Source organism: Pipra filicauda, unplaced genomic scaffold (genome assembly GCF_003945595.2).
Source record: "Pipra filicauda isolate LSUMZ 115617 unplaced genomic scaffold, ASM394559v2 scaffold82_size2718185_pilon, whole genome shotgun sequence".
In the NCBI taxonomy this organism is placed as follows: Eukaryota; Metazoa; Chordata; class Aves; order Passeriformes; family Pipridae; genus Pipra; species Pipra filicauda.
Window position 1 is genome coordinate 1,044,349 of NW_024105009.1, and position 14,399 is coordinate 1,058,747.

A 14,399-nucleotide genomic window follows, 5' to 3' on the forward strand; every position below is an offset into this window, starting at 1 on the left:
TGAAGCAGATATTTCCAGCTATTGAGTGACTCCTCCTGGAGAATCCGTGTCCAGTTTAGAAGAATTCTCAGGGAAGCCTCCTGGTGATTCTTCTTATTTGATCTAAATGACCCCAAACAAACCCACAACAAAACTAAACCAAACTTTCCTGTACTTTTTCTTTCTTTATGAATAATTGTGAGGTCTAAGTCTGGCTTAGAGGGAGTGGAATGTGTCTTGTATAATTGAAACACCTTTATGCAGTTCTATTCATTAGCTTAGTTATGTTGGATTTGTCTTTCAGAGTGTTTCCTGAAGAAACAGGGGGAACTGGGTCATTGCAAATACTTGACTAGGTGCTGTTTGATTAGCTGGAAAATTTCTCCTAGAAAACATTTAGTTTAAATAGGGAGAACTCTTCCCAAATGCGTATTAAGGGGGAAAAAAAAAGAAAGAAGAAAAAATTACAATACGAACAAGCAAAACCAAAAATGCCCAACCAAACCCAATCACAAGATAAATCTAATTTCTAACAAAAGCAACTGATGTGCAAAACTGGTGATAAACAAGCACATTTTGGCTTCCTCACCCAAAAGCCGTGTTAGTCCTGTAAATGTTGCTCTGCTCGTGTGTTTCTGGAGAAGGCAGGATTTGTGTCCGTCGTTTATGGAAATGGCTTTGCCCCTCAGCTCTTCCTCCTGGCATTTCTGAGAGCAGCAGGGCAACTGTCAATGGTGATCAAACTTTCTTCAGGAGAGGCCACACAGAAGATCTTGGGCTCACAAAAGGAACAGCCGCCTTCTGCCAATGGATGGTGCCCTGGAGGAGAACACGGGAAGCAGCAGCAAACAATGTCAGTGGTAAGGAAGCAAAGGAAGCTGTGGAAGGTATGTTTTAAAAATACTGCTTTTTTTTTCAGCGTGTTCAGTGTCAGAAAAGTATATAAGCACTTACCTCTATACACAACACACACTTCTATATGTTTTTTTTTTACCTTTTATACACAAATATGTGGGGTTTTTTAGGTTGAGGGCTAAAAACTAATTTTTGGTTTGTTTTGTTTTAGCAGAGGACCTCATTTAGGAAAAAAGCCAAATCCAATAGCTGTCTGCTTTCAAAATGATTACTGCTTTGTCAAGATGTATATAGTCAGAGTACCTAACACTGATTATTAATTACTGGAATAACCAGTTCCTGATGTGGTAGAGCTTTAAGCAGGAGCCAGAGATCACAGCAATGGACAGTGAGATGCAGGGAGACAGCCCTCAATGTCTCTGTGCATTACACTTTATTGGCCTTGTGGCCAGTTGCAGAGTTGCCTGCTTGCTGTTCCTGAGGGAAAAATATTTTTAGACATGTTAAATGAAGCATACTCGTGTTGTTTATTTTTTTTAAGGTCCAGAAGTACACATAGCACTTTACAAATGTGTACCAAATCATAGTTCCTGCCCTGTAAGCACCTGATGCACAAAAAATCCTTTAACTGTATGGACTATCTAGCAACAACTACTTGGAAACAGCAGAGAGGGACAAAAAAACCACCCTCCTTACTTTCTTTCATTAGCTACACTAACACAGCACATAATTTCATTGTGTTGTATTTATCATACCAGTTATTTGTAGCAGGACAAAAAGACACTCTTGGTCATTGTGGTGGTTTGGTTGTTTTTTCCACAATTTATTCTAATTTTTAAAAATTACATATGTAGGCTACACATTAAATTGGCCATTATATTCCTTGCAACAAGGCTTTATCACCCAACTAAGAGACAACTCATGTACATTTTCATCTGCAGAGACAACACCCTGAGTGAATCATTTATGAGAGGGCACATGCCATCCTTAAATAAGTTCTCAGTGCACAGATATGCACTTGGGGTACATACACACACTTTTAAATTTTATTTTAGACTCTCATGAGTACCTGTGCTGCTCGTGTTGCTCTGTAGCTTGTGTGACAACATGACTTCTGGGCCCTTAGGCAATGCAGAGAGAGAATTCAGACAACTGCTGATTCTTCCTTCACTGTCAAGAGGGTCTTTTTCCTAAGAATTCCCCAATCAGTTGTTTAGGGACTCAGATCCTTAAGTTTAGTGTTTCTAACTTCGAGAGTACAGTGTGGGGTTTTTTTTCAAAGCACCAGGGGCACGTTAACTTCTGAGTAAAACACTCAGGGATGTGCAATGCCCTGTTCATCAGGAGGGATGAGGGAGCTCCAGCAAAGCACTCCTGCCTGATGGTGTGCAGCAATGACAATTTTGGAGTCCTTCTGAATCATTTAGTTCATACTCCAAAATCTATACCATATCTTCTTCTGCATGCTTGCAAATGGTTTTGAAATGGCTTCCTTTGTGGTTTTAATGAAGTAGTCATAATTTGTTAACAGAGGGTATCTTGTCCTGTCCAACGCTTTCTTATTGATTTTGCAGGGAACACAAATTGTTTCATTGGATATCTTAATTAAGAAAAGAATGTATTTGGCTGCTTTTAGAAAAATCTACATAATTTAGTGTGAACAGATTCCAAAAAGTTTCTCTTAGGCTTTATAGCCCTTTTGAGTGAATAAAATAGAAAAAAAAATGAAGAACATGAAGGAACATTACTGACAGAATATCCTTGAAGTAGCTAGAATTTCATGGAGGTGCAGAACAGAAATTGTGGTGAGGAGGCTACAATTTCTGAAGTATTTGAGAAACAATTCAGCATCAGGACTACATGCATGTTCATAGTGTAAATGGGAAATTTCTTCCAAGCCTAACCTACTTGTTATATTACTTAATATAAGAAAGTGATATAAATAATGGCTTTTACAGAGCCATTACATTATTTTTTTTGAACTTTTCTGTTTTGCAAGAAAGCAACTAGATGCTTGCTAAAGTATACAACTCACTCTTTGTGGTTTTTATTAAAATTCCCAATAGAATTAATGTATATCTATCCTTTGTAATATATTTGTATATTGAAAGTAAATATATTTAAAAAAAATTAGAAATATATACTTTAAAATGAAAATTCTTTTGAAGCTTCTTAACAACCTTTGTCTGTTGCACATGAGAACAGAGGAGGCTCTTCTTGGGGAAGTGTAAGCCCTGACCTGTGCCTCTCTTTCTGCAACCAAAGCAAAGAAACCATCAGATGGAAACACTTTTCCTCCTGTTTTTATCACAAGAGCATACCTATTGTTATAAACTAGTTAAGCTTTTGCCATGTTTGAGAAAGGACACATGCCTACTTCTCTTCCCAAGTGTGTATCATCTCTGCTCAGTTCCCAGGCTTGTAGAGACTCTCTCAAACACCTCAGGACTTGCCTGGATGCAGCTCCCCAACGCTTCTTAAAACAACTGTGTCTGAGGAGGTGTGAACCGACAGGAAGGAGCAGGATGAAAAAGTAAAAAGAGGTGGTGTTTGAAGCAAATTTCTTCCATCCTACTGTAAGTCTGGAGCAACCTCTGAGCTACTGAGTCGCTGAGTTTTATATTAAACACTTTCTTTTGTAACCTCTTTGTAATTTTCACTTCTTGTGATTTTTATCCTTCTGTGAACATCACCTTCCTGGCTGGTCACATTAATCAAGAGGAACTCATGATGTTCAGATGCTCGTGATATAATGGTTTCACAGAGACCAGGCAGCTCATTTGATTATAAAAAGCGCTTATTATTATTATTATTGTTGTTGTTTAAGTCATCCAACCATTCATTTAATCTGAAAGATCCAAAGCCTAAGTGTTTTCAAGTTCAGGGTCTGCCTGAATGAATTAAACTGTATACCAAGTTTGAGGTACCAGAGTTCTGGAATCGTCAGGGTTTTGGTTAATTATTTTAGGTCATGATTTTTCTTGGTCATGTTCTACTATTAGAAAGGCTGTGAAATTTTTATTCTGCCCAGCCCCCTGCCTTTCAGGTTGCTTTTTGATTTCCCTAGCAGACATCTAAAGAATTTGTCAGAAGAAATGGGGAAATCACTCGGTAGAACATACTGCTGTTGCAAATGATGCTTTTTCTCTTTTTTTTGGTGCTTCAGACTTCTTTTAAAGAAAGAGAAGTGGACTGTAGGTCTTTCATAACCTCAGGCAGGACACTCAAATCCACACATGATGTGCATGACTGACCCCAAAGTCTAACTGCTTTTAAATTGTTCATAAACTGTATGACACTACTGTTACTGTACCAGTGAGCAGACACTTTAGCTTTGAAGGAACTGACTAAAGCAGCTGCAGTGTGACAAACCTCCATAGAGTAAGCACAGCCTTGCTAACTAGACTTTTAAAGACAGATTATTACTGCTAACGAAGAATTTGATTTTCTATAAAATACTTTCTCTTAGGACAGAAAGACATTCCGACGATGAAAATTCTCTGATGGGGTACGAAGACTTAATAAACCAAATTTAATGCAGTACTATGTAATTGGGAACTACTGCTGGTACTGTGGTTCCCTTCGCTCTAATCCCTAGAAATATCTGTCAGACACTACTTAATTTTAAGTAATTTAGAAAATTATGTACGTTATACGTCATCCCATTCTGGAAGACGCTGCATCCCAAGCCATGTAAATTTAATTATGACTAAAGCCAATATGTTGCACAGAAATCAGTGTGCTGCACAGTAGGCAATGTTACAAAATGAACTGGCTCCAATGAGAAGACACTCAAATATATTTTCTATATTCCACGCCTCTAGTTTTCTAGTATAATCTCAAGTGAAATTTGCTGCACTAGTCTTTTCAGAAATGGTAAAGTGCTGCAACTCCATAGTATTAAACAGTCCTTAATGTCTTTCCTAAAAATGTTAGAGGAAGGAAAGAAAATGTAAAAGAAATCTGGAGTCCAAAAATAACTTTAACACGGGGTGACCATGCTCTGTCTGTAATGTTTGGTACTTTACTTGTTTCTGCTTGCAGTCCTCTGTCTTTCACCTGTGGTAATTAGCAGTGTGCATATCCCATTCTGCTGAAATAAATGCCTCATTCACCTTTTGTGTCTTAATGATACCACAGGGTGAGCAAGTGCACTTCACGTTCTCTGTTTAATTTTTAAGGCTGGAAAACGCTCTTCTTCAGCAAAAGAAAGTGGTATTTGTAATGTTAGTTGGTAAAGCCTAAAAACTTCCCTAGGGGTTTTCACGGGCCATTGGGAGCAAATGCCCAGCTTGCAGGTCAAAATCCACAGCACTGCTAGAACCTATGTACGTAAAATCTGTTGTGCTCCATTGAACACTGTATTTTCTCCTGTCTTGTTTTGACATTACTCACAGCGAAACAGCCAAATCAATCTAGACGAATTCAATCCTTCCTGGGTGGAAAGCAGGAAAACTGTTAAAAACCCCGTTACTTTGCAGAGATTTGCAACGCTCAAAAATGTATGGCGGTCGTGTTTATTGTGGAGGGAGGGCAAAAATTCTGTTTGAAAGCTAAGAACCCACTCTCTGCTTAGGACTCAGTGCTTTCAGGGGAAACAGTATTGTCAATAATAGACAGGTTTTATCTTTTTGCTAACTCTCCTTTTTAGGCTGGTGCAGCTTCTTTAAAACTTCCGGATGGTCACGTGAAGTTTTTTTCGTGCCCCAGTTTTACACTGTGAAACTAACACTTGGCATCTGTGAGCAGGCTTGGAAGTGTTCAGGAAACCAAGAATGAGTTGGAAAAAGTGGGACACTCTTGTGCTCCCCCCACAGATACGCTGTAGAGGCTTCCTAATACTTCCAAAGAGAAAACAAGCACAGAAGCACTTGCTAACCACTGTGCACTGAGCTGTCACCTTCGATGTACCTTGGAAATACTGGCTGTTTCTTAAAGGGGAAGATGGAAAACAGAAAGTGTAGAGTTTCAGTCGCGTAGACTTTGTCAGAAAGCGCGGCTGTGATATGATTTCTGTCAGAAACAATCTGCTTGAAATTTTTCTGTCTTTACTTTTGAACACGGAGTTGCTTGTCTGTATTCTAACCCTAGGTGATGGGATCTGCTGCCTTGTCAGATAACATTTGAGTTCACTCACTACCTGCTTGTTGACTAGTGCACAGACTCACTGTGGTGGCAGGGAAAGCCTTAAGGCTACTCAGCATCTGTCTCTTCTTGTAATTAGTTGCAGCCTTGTGTACAGAGCAAAACAGAGATTTTTTTTTTTTATATATATATATTTTATTATTATTTTTTTCTGTGAAAGAGTAATGTGCACAGACAGGAGCTTTTAAACCGCAAAACAGTTTGCTAGTATTTGTCATTCTTCTTTTTCAAGAGGAAATAGCTTTTTATCTACTGAGAATAAAGTGTTGACATCTTTTTTTTTTTTTCAAATTACACCAAGGACATAGATTTTTGGGAAAGCTAACCTTGATTGTAAATCTGAATAGGCAATATTTCTGCTCTTACATCTGACACACCTCATATTCAGGGGAGATAACTGGTGATCATGCTTCCTTAGACTCCTGCTCAGGTGATTTGTTGCCCCATGTAAGAGTGTGCTCTGCCAGCTATCTGATGATTTCTATACTTTAGGCATCCACCATGTGCTCTCATCACTGAAGGCTACTCAGAGAGGCCTCCTTGAAACAAACTTCAAGGAAAAAAACTTAGAAGAAGAAAGGATGGTTTTGAATATCTGAATGCCCGATTCACACAACAACCATTGCCTAAAGTTAAGAAGTGTGTGTGTGTGTGTATTCCTGGGATTTAGTTTTGTTTTTCATACAGTGTCACAATTAATTTCTCGTGGAGCTGTTGCTTGTGGTAGTTTGGTGTGAGAGCAGGAGACACACTCTGGGATTGTTAGAAGGATTTGATCTGGTGCTGTAGATTTGAATCTCTTGCAGCACCATATTTTTTTTTTTTAGTGTAAAAATCTGTCAAGAAAAAGAGCCGCGTTGTGATAATTCTTAAAATTTATAAAAAATGTGGGCAGTAGGTTGGTGTAGTACACATAAATCATCATCCAAGGTGTAAACCACCCCTAACTAATAAAGATGGAAGCAAACTTTCTGCAGGGGAAAATCGTTCTCTAATTGCTTGTAGCCGAATTTCTTCTGCAGCAGCTGCCATCAGCAGTGGGACTTGATGGATGTAAGTGTTGCTATGGTAGTCTCTAAATATCAGAATTTCAAAGACCTTATCCTCATCATTAACAGCAATGAGGTTTATGACATGAAACAGAAAACCACATTTCTTCCATTTCTTACCCTTTTTAAGAGTAATCCTACATGAGATATAATTTGGGTAATGTAACTGCGTTATTTTAAAAATCAATTCCCCGGATTAAAATATGTCATAAAGATATCTCTGAATTTGTTTAGAGATTATTATTTAGTATTAATTTTATATTAGAGCTGAGCTAGATTTTTTCACGTAAAATTTTGAGATGAGGTAAGCTACATTTTTGATGTGCCTCAGCAAAGACAAACAGACTTCTAGATGGCCCTACATAGGTATCAAATTAATCACATAAGAATAATAAAATGAAAAAGTTGTATGTCCTTTTAGGATATTTAAAGTGACTTTTGCGAAGTTCCTTAGAACTTAATGAATGTTTTCAAAGGTGGCTTATGCACATGGGAGCCAAGATTCAAATCTCAAGTCAGTGGGAAACTTGGGAGAGTTTTAATCTGTACTGATTCCTTGCTGTGTGGCACTTCTTACCATGCTCTGTGGCACTGGCAGCAGACTGGTGAAACAAATGTGCCTTTGTGATTAGAGAAATAAGATTCCAAGTAAGCAGGTGTGATCCCTTGCCTCTCCTGTGCTGCTAAATGGACAGGAGACTCACATTAGGTGTTCTGGAGAAGTGGTTCCCAGTGTGGGGAACCCTGAGGGTTACTAGAGTAGTGGTATGTTTTTCTTTCTTTTGATTGTGTTACTAGATAAAAGCAAATTTTTTAAAAACCCAGTAGTTTAATCCTGCTTATTTTGGTAATGATTGAATGTTTATTCTATTAACTCATCTCAGTTAATTCTATGAAATTGGCTTGATGTTCTTGATGGCTTGCACTGGACAAGTAGAAGAGACAGAGCTCTCAGCAAGGTACCAAGAATAGTGCTGACTGACACATCTGATCACTCAGTTCAGAGAAGGAATGGTATTGTTTGTTCATCCCCCTGTCCAACACCTGTATTCTCATTTAGTTTCTGTGGTCTTATTCTGTGAAGCTCACATGCTTCACTTGGGAGTTTCCTACACAGACTTATTAGATTTCATTACCAGGCCTTTTTTTTTTTTCCCTTTTAAATATCTGTATTGAAATTTTAAATTCTTTGTTTCAAGTTGCTGTTGTTCATCCTATCTCACACAGCACTCTGATAATCCTTTCTGTTGGTTATAGTCTTGGTCTGATAGATTTCTGGCCCCTTCTGTCATCCCTGCTAAGGAGGATGAAGATGATTGAATAAGCAGAGAAAATTAATTTTGATCTACTGTCTGCTGACCTAAAGAGACACACAGGCAAATCTGTTGTACAGAACTGCCCACCCTGTGCCATTTTCTGCAGCTGCAGTCAAGAGGCTGTAATGTTTGTGTCTTTGGATTTTGCTTTTAGTGTACCTTTCCTTAGTAGTTGTTTCTAAGAAGCTCAGCCATGATGGGTCCAGAAGTTTCAGAAGTCCATCCTGAGCTTAAAATCAGTTAGCAAGAAATGAGTAGAGGAAGGATAGAGAGAGCAGAATTAAAAAATCAGAGAGCAAAAAGTGTATCCAAGACCAAACAAAGCAGAAAATGAATACAGGGAGACAATATTTTAAAAAAACCCAAACGTAAACCAACAAAAAAAGCTCCAAAGAAAACAAACAGTCATCGTTAAGTAAAAACAATTTATATATCGTTCTTGCAGCACTCTGTCCCATTCATCATGGCAGCCCAGCTCTTTAGTGGTGCTGTGTCAGTGCAGGGACATCCCTCTGACTCACTACATGGAAAAGGAGGAAATATTAAAACCCACTTTGGTGTGGTTTACTCTGGACTGATTAAATGATTCTCTTCTTTATTTTTTTAATGTGACTTACTTTTGTGATCTATTACATCAATATTTTATGATATGTGATTTCTGGGCAAAATTATTATATGTGATATATAGTTAGAAGTAAATATGTAGAGGAATATCAGTGTCTACTTTCTCTGACATTGTTTCTCAATATCACTCCACTTTTAAATACAGCCACAGAGCTCTCTGCTACCTATTAGCATCTGTCTCCTGCATTGCAAAGAAAATATTTCTGTCATATTATGAATATTAATTTTATCTTCCTGATATTTTGACAGTAATACTTAGCTTTCAATAGAACTTTTTCTCTCTACAATTACAAAGGACTTTACAAATCAATTTAGTACTTTGTTTTTGCAGAGGGAAAACCTGAAGCAAAGATGCATTAAATGATTTGTCAAAGGACAGCAAGAAATAAAACCCATATTTCTTAATTTGGAGCCTAATAATCTATACAGATGTCTGCCTAGAGGTCTGCATTTAAATTAGGCTGAATTTCTCTCCAATATATCCAATTGTCTGTATTTTACATTTACTTTCCCAAGACTATTTTGATTATAACATGGAGTCCAAGAGCCTACATTTCATCACTGCAGTTGCTAAGATGGTTTTGGGACTGGAGCTGCCCTTCTATGAGGAGAGACTGAGGCAACAGGCACAAACTGAAACTCAGGTTTAAGGAAACTCTTTTACTGTGAGGATGACTGAGCACTGACACAGGTTGCCCAGGGAGGTTGTAGAGGTTGTATCCATTCTTGGATATATTCTGAAGCCACCTGGACACAGTCCTGAGCAGCTGGTTCTAGGTGGCCCTGCTTGAGCAGGGGAGTTGAACAAGATGATCTCCAGTGATCCCTTCCAACCTCAGACATTTTGTCATTCTGTGATGTCATTAAAGAAATGAAGAATGAGAGATTTCTTCTCAGTTACCAATGCTTTCATCAGAAAACACTTTTTTTTTTTTTTTTTTAATGTTATCTTCCCCTCTCCTTTTTATTCTTGAATCTATTCCCTTTTGGTGTAGTATCTTTCATAGAATCGTAAGGTTGGAAGAGATCTTTTAGATCATCCAGTCCAGCCCTCCATGCAGCACTGCCACTGTAACCTGAACCACTAAACCCCAGCAGCCAGTACCAGATCCAGATGCCCCTTCAACACCTCCAGGGATGGAGATTCCACATCGCTGAGCAACCCATTCCAATGCCTGACCACCCCAATAGTGGAAAATTCTTTTCTGATATCTAATCTGAGTCTCCCTTGTCTCAGCCAGACCTTTCATGAGCCTTGTTTCCCTTCTCTGGATACACCTTTGGTGGTATAAGAATACTTGATTGTCCTTTAAAATACTCCTATCCTAGTAGGAGGTTAAATAACTTCACTTTGAGCTTGAACTGGCAGTGTGCATTTGGTGAATCCAGAGAACTTGACAAAACACCATCATGAAGGGAATGGTGGAAGCACTCTTATCAGGAGTACAAAGGTCAGTTCAGGTCAAGTCATTAACTGAAGAATCTGAATTGTATTTGGGTTCTAGATATATCTAAGCAATCGTTTTTTAGCTAATTGTAGGTTGTGTACTAGTCTTTGCAACATGCTTGTTGAATCCATTTGGATATCCTTCAATAAGAGATCTTTATTAAAGTTCAGGGAGTTCAGGATATGTTACCATCATAACCATGATAATAGAGACGTGTAAATTATCTTGTTACACAAACAGTGGCTACCGGTGTAAATTTTACTTTCAGTATTCATATTCTCTTTGCTTTGCTCCCCAGTAGTGTTGATGCTACTATCCTTACACAGAAGGTGCAGAGTGCAAGCTAAGTAAGGATTCATGTTGGAATAGATTTGTCATGTCTCTTTGTTTCATCTTGGCGCTGCAGGAATCATAACAATGCCCACAGGTAGGAATCCAGTGTTCCAGACAGGCTTAAGGTATCCTGTGAACTTCTGGCTACAGAGCCAGAGTGGCACTGGGTCCCTCACAGATCAGCTCACTCAGTTGTCTTGGAACAGCGCACTCCTGCTTATGCTCCTTTCTCTGTGCTGTTCCTGAGCACAGTAAAACTTTAATAGCAGTGTGTCAGTTTGTATCTCCTGCTGCAAGAATCTCTGTGCACGTAATTACTGAAAGAGCTAAGCCATCTAAAGCAATCTTTGAGCTCTTCTGTATTTCCATAGACTGCAACCTAATAGAGAAGGATAAGCTTAAGTTACTAGATGTGAAAAGTAATCCTAGTAGTTATTCTTTAAATAACCCATGAAATACAGCTTCTCGTATGGTCTGTGACAAAGCAGATGAGTCCTGGTTAATTGTCTAAATTGATCTGTATGCAAAATCTAATCTGTAATTACTTGCAGGTTCTGGTATTCTAGAAAATATATTCCTGTCTAAATCAGTATTCACAGGACATTTGAGGAGACCCTTTCTCACAGAACCACGTAAAGCTGCCAAGCAGAGTCTGAATCCTTGCCCAGCGCTCCGGCCTTTAATGTTTCTCATTTGTGACATCCAAACCAGCTGAGACCTCAGTCTTCAAGCTTTGCTTGACTAGTGGATGTTTGGAGTAGACTTTGACTGACTCCTGTTCAGTGAGTGGATGACTTTGGGTCCTTGGGGCTGTAGCTGTTGGGTCAGATGTTGCAGTACCAGAGTGTATCTGGTATCAGTTCTGTGTTGCAAGTTCTGGCCCCATTCTGGAGTGCACGTTGGTCTCGACAGGGTGCTGCAGCATGGGAACATTTTGATGGGTATGTAGATCAAATGTGACTTGATTAGAACATAATTGGAATATAGGACATTTTTTTACAACTTAGAAAAAGAATTAAAATTGTATTTTTATTAGAATTTACCTGATTCTCTTTTTCAAGGGTCAAAAATGGGGAGGTGGAAGGGGTAGGAATTAAGCAATCTGAAAACATAACTAAGCATTTACTTTATGGACATAGAGTTTCAAAGTCAAGTTTTCTCCAGTTAATTGGAAAATTGTGAATGAAAGCACGATGATTTTCTTCATAATTTTACAATGTGAGTACCAAACAAAAAAAGTTGGTTGCACAGTACAAAAGAACTTCAATACATTTGTTTTTCTAGCAGCAGCAGCCACCCCTCATTATTTTCATGTCATTTTCTTGGTTGAGTTCATGGTAATATCTGTATATACAATATCTGACAAATATTAGTAACTCCATGAAAATAAACAGTTAAAATTCTAGGTAACAGGACTGGGGTTCAGGAAAATATGTGAAAGGAGAAATCATGCTGCCAAATATTTATCTCAGTAAGAATTACGTGCAAATATAGTTTTTTTTGGTCCTGATTAATAACATTCCATTTCCAAATTGTTTCTGTTTTTCTCCAACAAATATTGTACCTCAGTTTCAAAATCTTTCTGTGGTACCCTTTTTTTTTATTTTTTCCTGCACATAAAACCTCAGAAAAATACACTTTTCTGAGCATCCGCCACAGTAAAAGATATTTTAAGGACATTTAAGTTCAGTTCTCTGCTTCTGGGTCACTACACTCATACCCAGAAAGCAAAGTCTGTTGTTGCCTTCCATGCAGTGTTTCCCTCTGAGCATTGTGGTTTCTGTACATGGGCCTAATGCCAAAGGTTGGTACCTCAGCAGCAAAAACGGAGCAACTTGCCACCTGACTTTTGGGAGGAGAGATGTGTCACAGCATCAGTATGGCTTTGATGATTTCCTTTCATTGTGCTCTTTTTAGTTACTTTTGATAATATCTCTGTGTTTTTCAGAGCTCGGTCCCTGTGCTTGGAGTCCAGTGATCCCCTCGTGCCCGTTGTGCAGCTGAGAGCATTGCTCTGAGCCACACGATGCCAGTGGGCTCTGGGAGGGACACGGCACCTGAGAGTGGAAATTTGCTTTAAACTGTAGCTGGACACTCTGAAATCACCTCAGCTGACAGCCCTGGGGGTGCCAACAGTGTGCCTTTTAGCAGTTCCTCCTCCACTTCCTACATTGCCATAAAAGGGACCTCAGAATCCACATGTATAGGAAATTTATATATATATATATACACACACACACATATAATATCCCTTTTCCATATGTTTCTTGCTTGGTTTAAATTGAAGGATGCATATGGGCTTCTCTTTTAGGCTGAAATTATTAGGTCGACAAGATTTTTGCTTCTTTCTGTTCTCCACATTTTGTTGTACCTGGGAATACAGGAATTTGTGTTATATAAATGCTGTTTGTTTGTTTTGTTTTAACATGGATTACATTCACGTGGCAAGGGAAGTACCAGCTGACAGTCCTTGAGGAGGGGAGGTACACATACCTTGTGTTTTCTAATCTTTTCACTCCTTGCCCTAAAATGTGTGTTGCATGATCACGTGCTATTAAACAACTGGTATTTTCCATCCTCAAATGTGTACCCACGGCTAGTAAAATAATCTCTTTATGCCTCTCATATCCCATAATATTATTGTGGTAAGTATTTGGAATTAAACACCAGGATATCACTTTCAACATTTTCAGTTGATTCAGAATCCTCATTGTAGGCTGTTATATTGTAGTTTTTTATATATTACCTATTATAATAGCAGAACTATTCCAGTAGGACATCAAGCCTACAACTTATAAGAAATTATATGGATACCTGTGACAGAGTAATATATAGAAACCTGTCATATAGAGAGGGAGGATTTGATAGATCTCTTACTGTATTTCTGTGTTAATGAAATCATACAGGATATTTTCTACAGAAGATGCTAAAGTTTGTTGAAAGACAGTGAATGGTAACTATTTTAACCTTGGTTCCACTTACAAGGGTTCTAAATATGACAGTTATCTTGTGATATTTTAAACAGATTTTGCTGTCATTATAAGTTGATATTCTTCAGCATTGCTTTTTCAGGGAAACACTTTTTTTTTTTTTTTTTTAATAATTAAATGTTTTCACTCCTCATGCCTTAGGTTTCATGACTTTTTTTTTCCTGAATAGCTGAATTGTATAATTTCTGTAGTCAAGCTGTTAGATATGATCAAACTTGTCACGGTGCAGTCTTTCTCAAAACTCATAACTGGGGGAGATGGGGAATGGATATATAAACATCAAAACCAATGAGTCACATATTGTCTGAGGTATTTAGGAGCAGCAGCTCTTGGCTGGAGACTGGACAGGGGTGTGGATTTATTGACTGCAGTAAGGGCATTCTTATTGGCTTTGCTACAGTTGTGGTCTCACCTCTCACGTCAGTGGTTTAATAAGTGATATGAGACTCACAGGATTTAAGGAGAAGGTCTGAGCATAAAATCGATCACGTGTGCAAACATATATTCTGTTTGGATATGCACTAATATACACTCAGCTGTACAGCTTAATGAAAAGTAACTCATTAAATTGTGGGTTAATCAAACCTGTAAAATTACAGCTTTCATATGTCTAATACATAAGGGGACATCTTTGCTCTAATGCCATAAGATCATCTGGTA

At 38.3% G+C, this 14,399-nt stretch overlaps 1 long non-coding RNA gene across 1 annotated transcript in view; it reads left to right on the plus strand.

Annotated features, from left to right (window-relative positions):
• Positions 1 to 736: 736 nt before the first annotated feature.
• Positions 737 to 14,399, plus strand: part of LOC113995558 — a 34,405-nt gene continuing 20,742 nt past the window's right edge. Inside the window, exons 1-2 of the long non-coding RNA XR_005566923.1 lie at positions 737 to 866; positions 3,245 to 3,410. This is a non-coding gene — a long non-coding RNA (uncharacterized LOC113995558). The remainder of the gene's footprint in view (positions 867 to 3,244; positions 3,411 to 14,399) is intronic.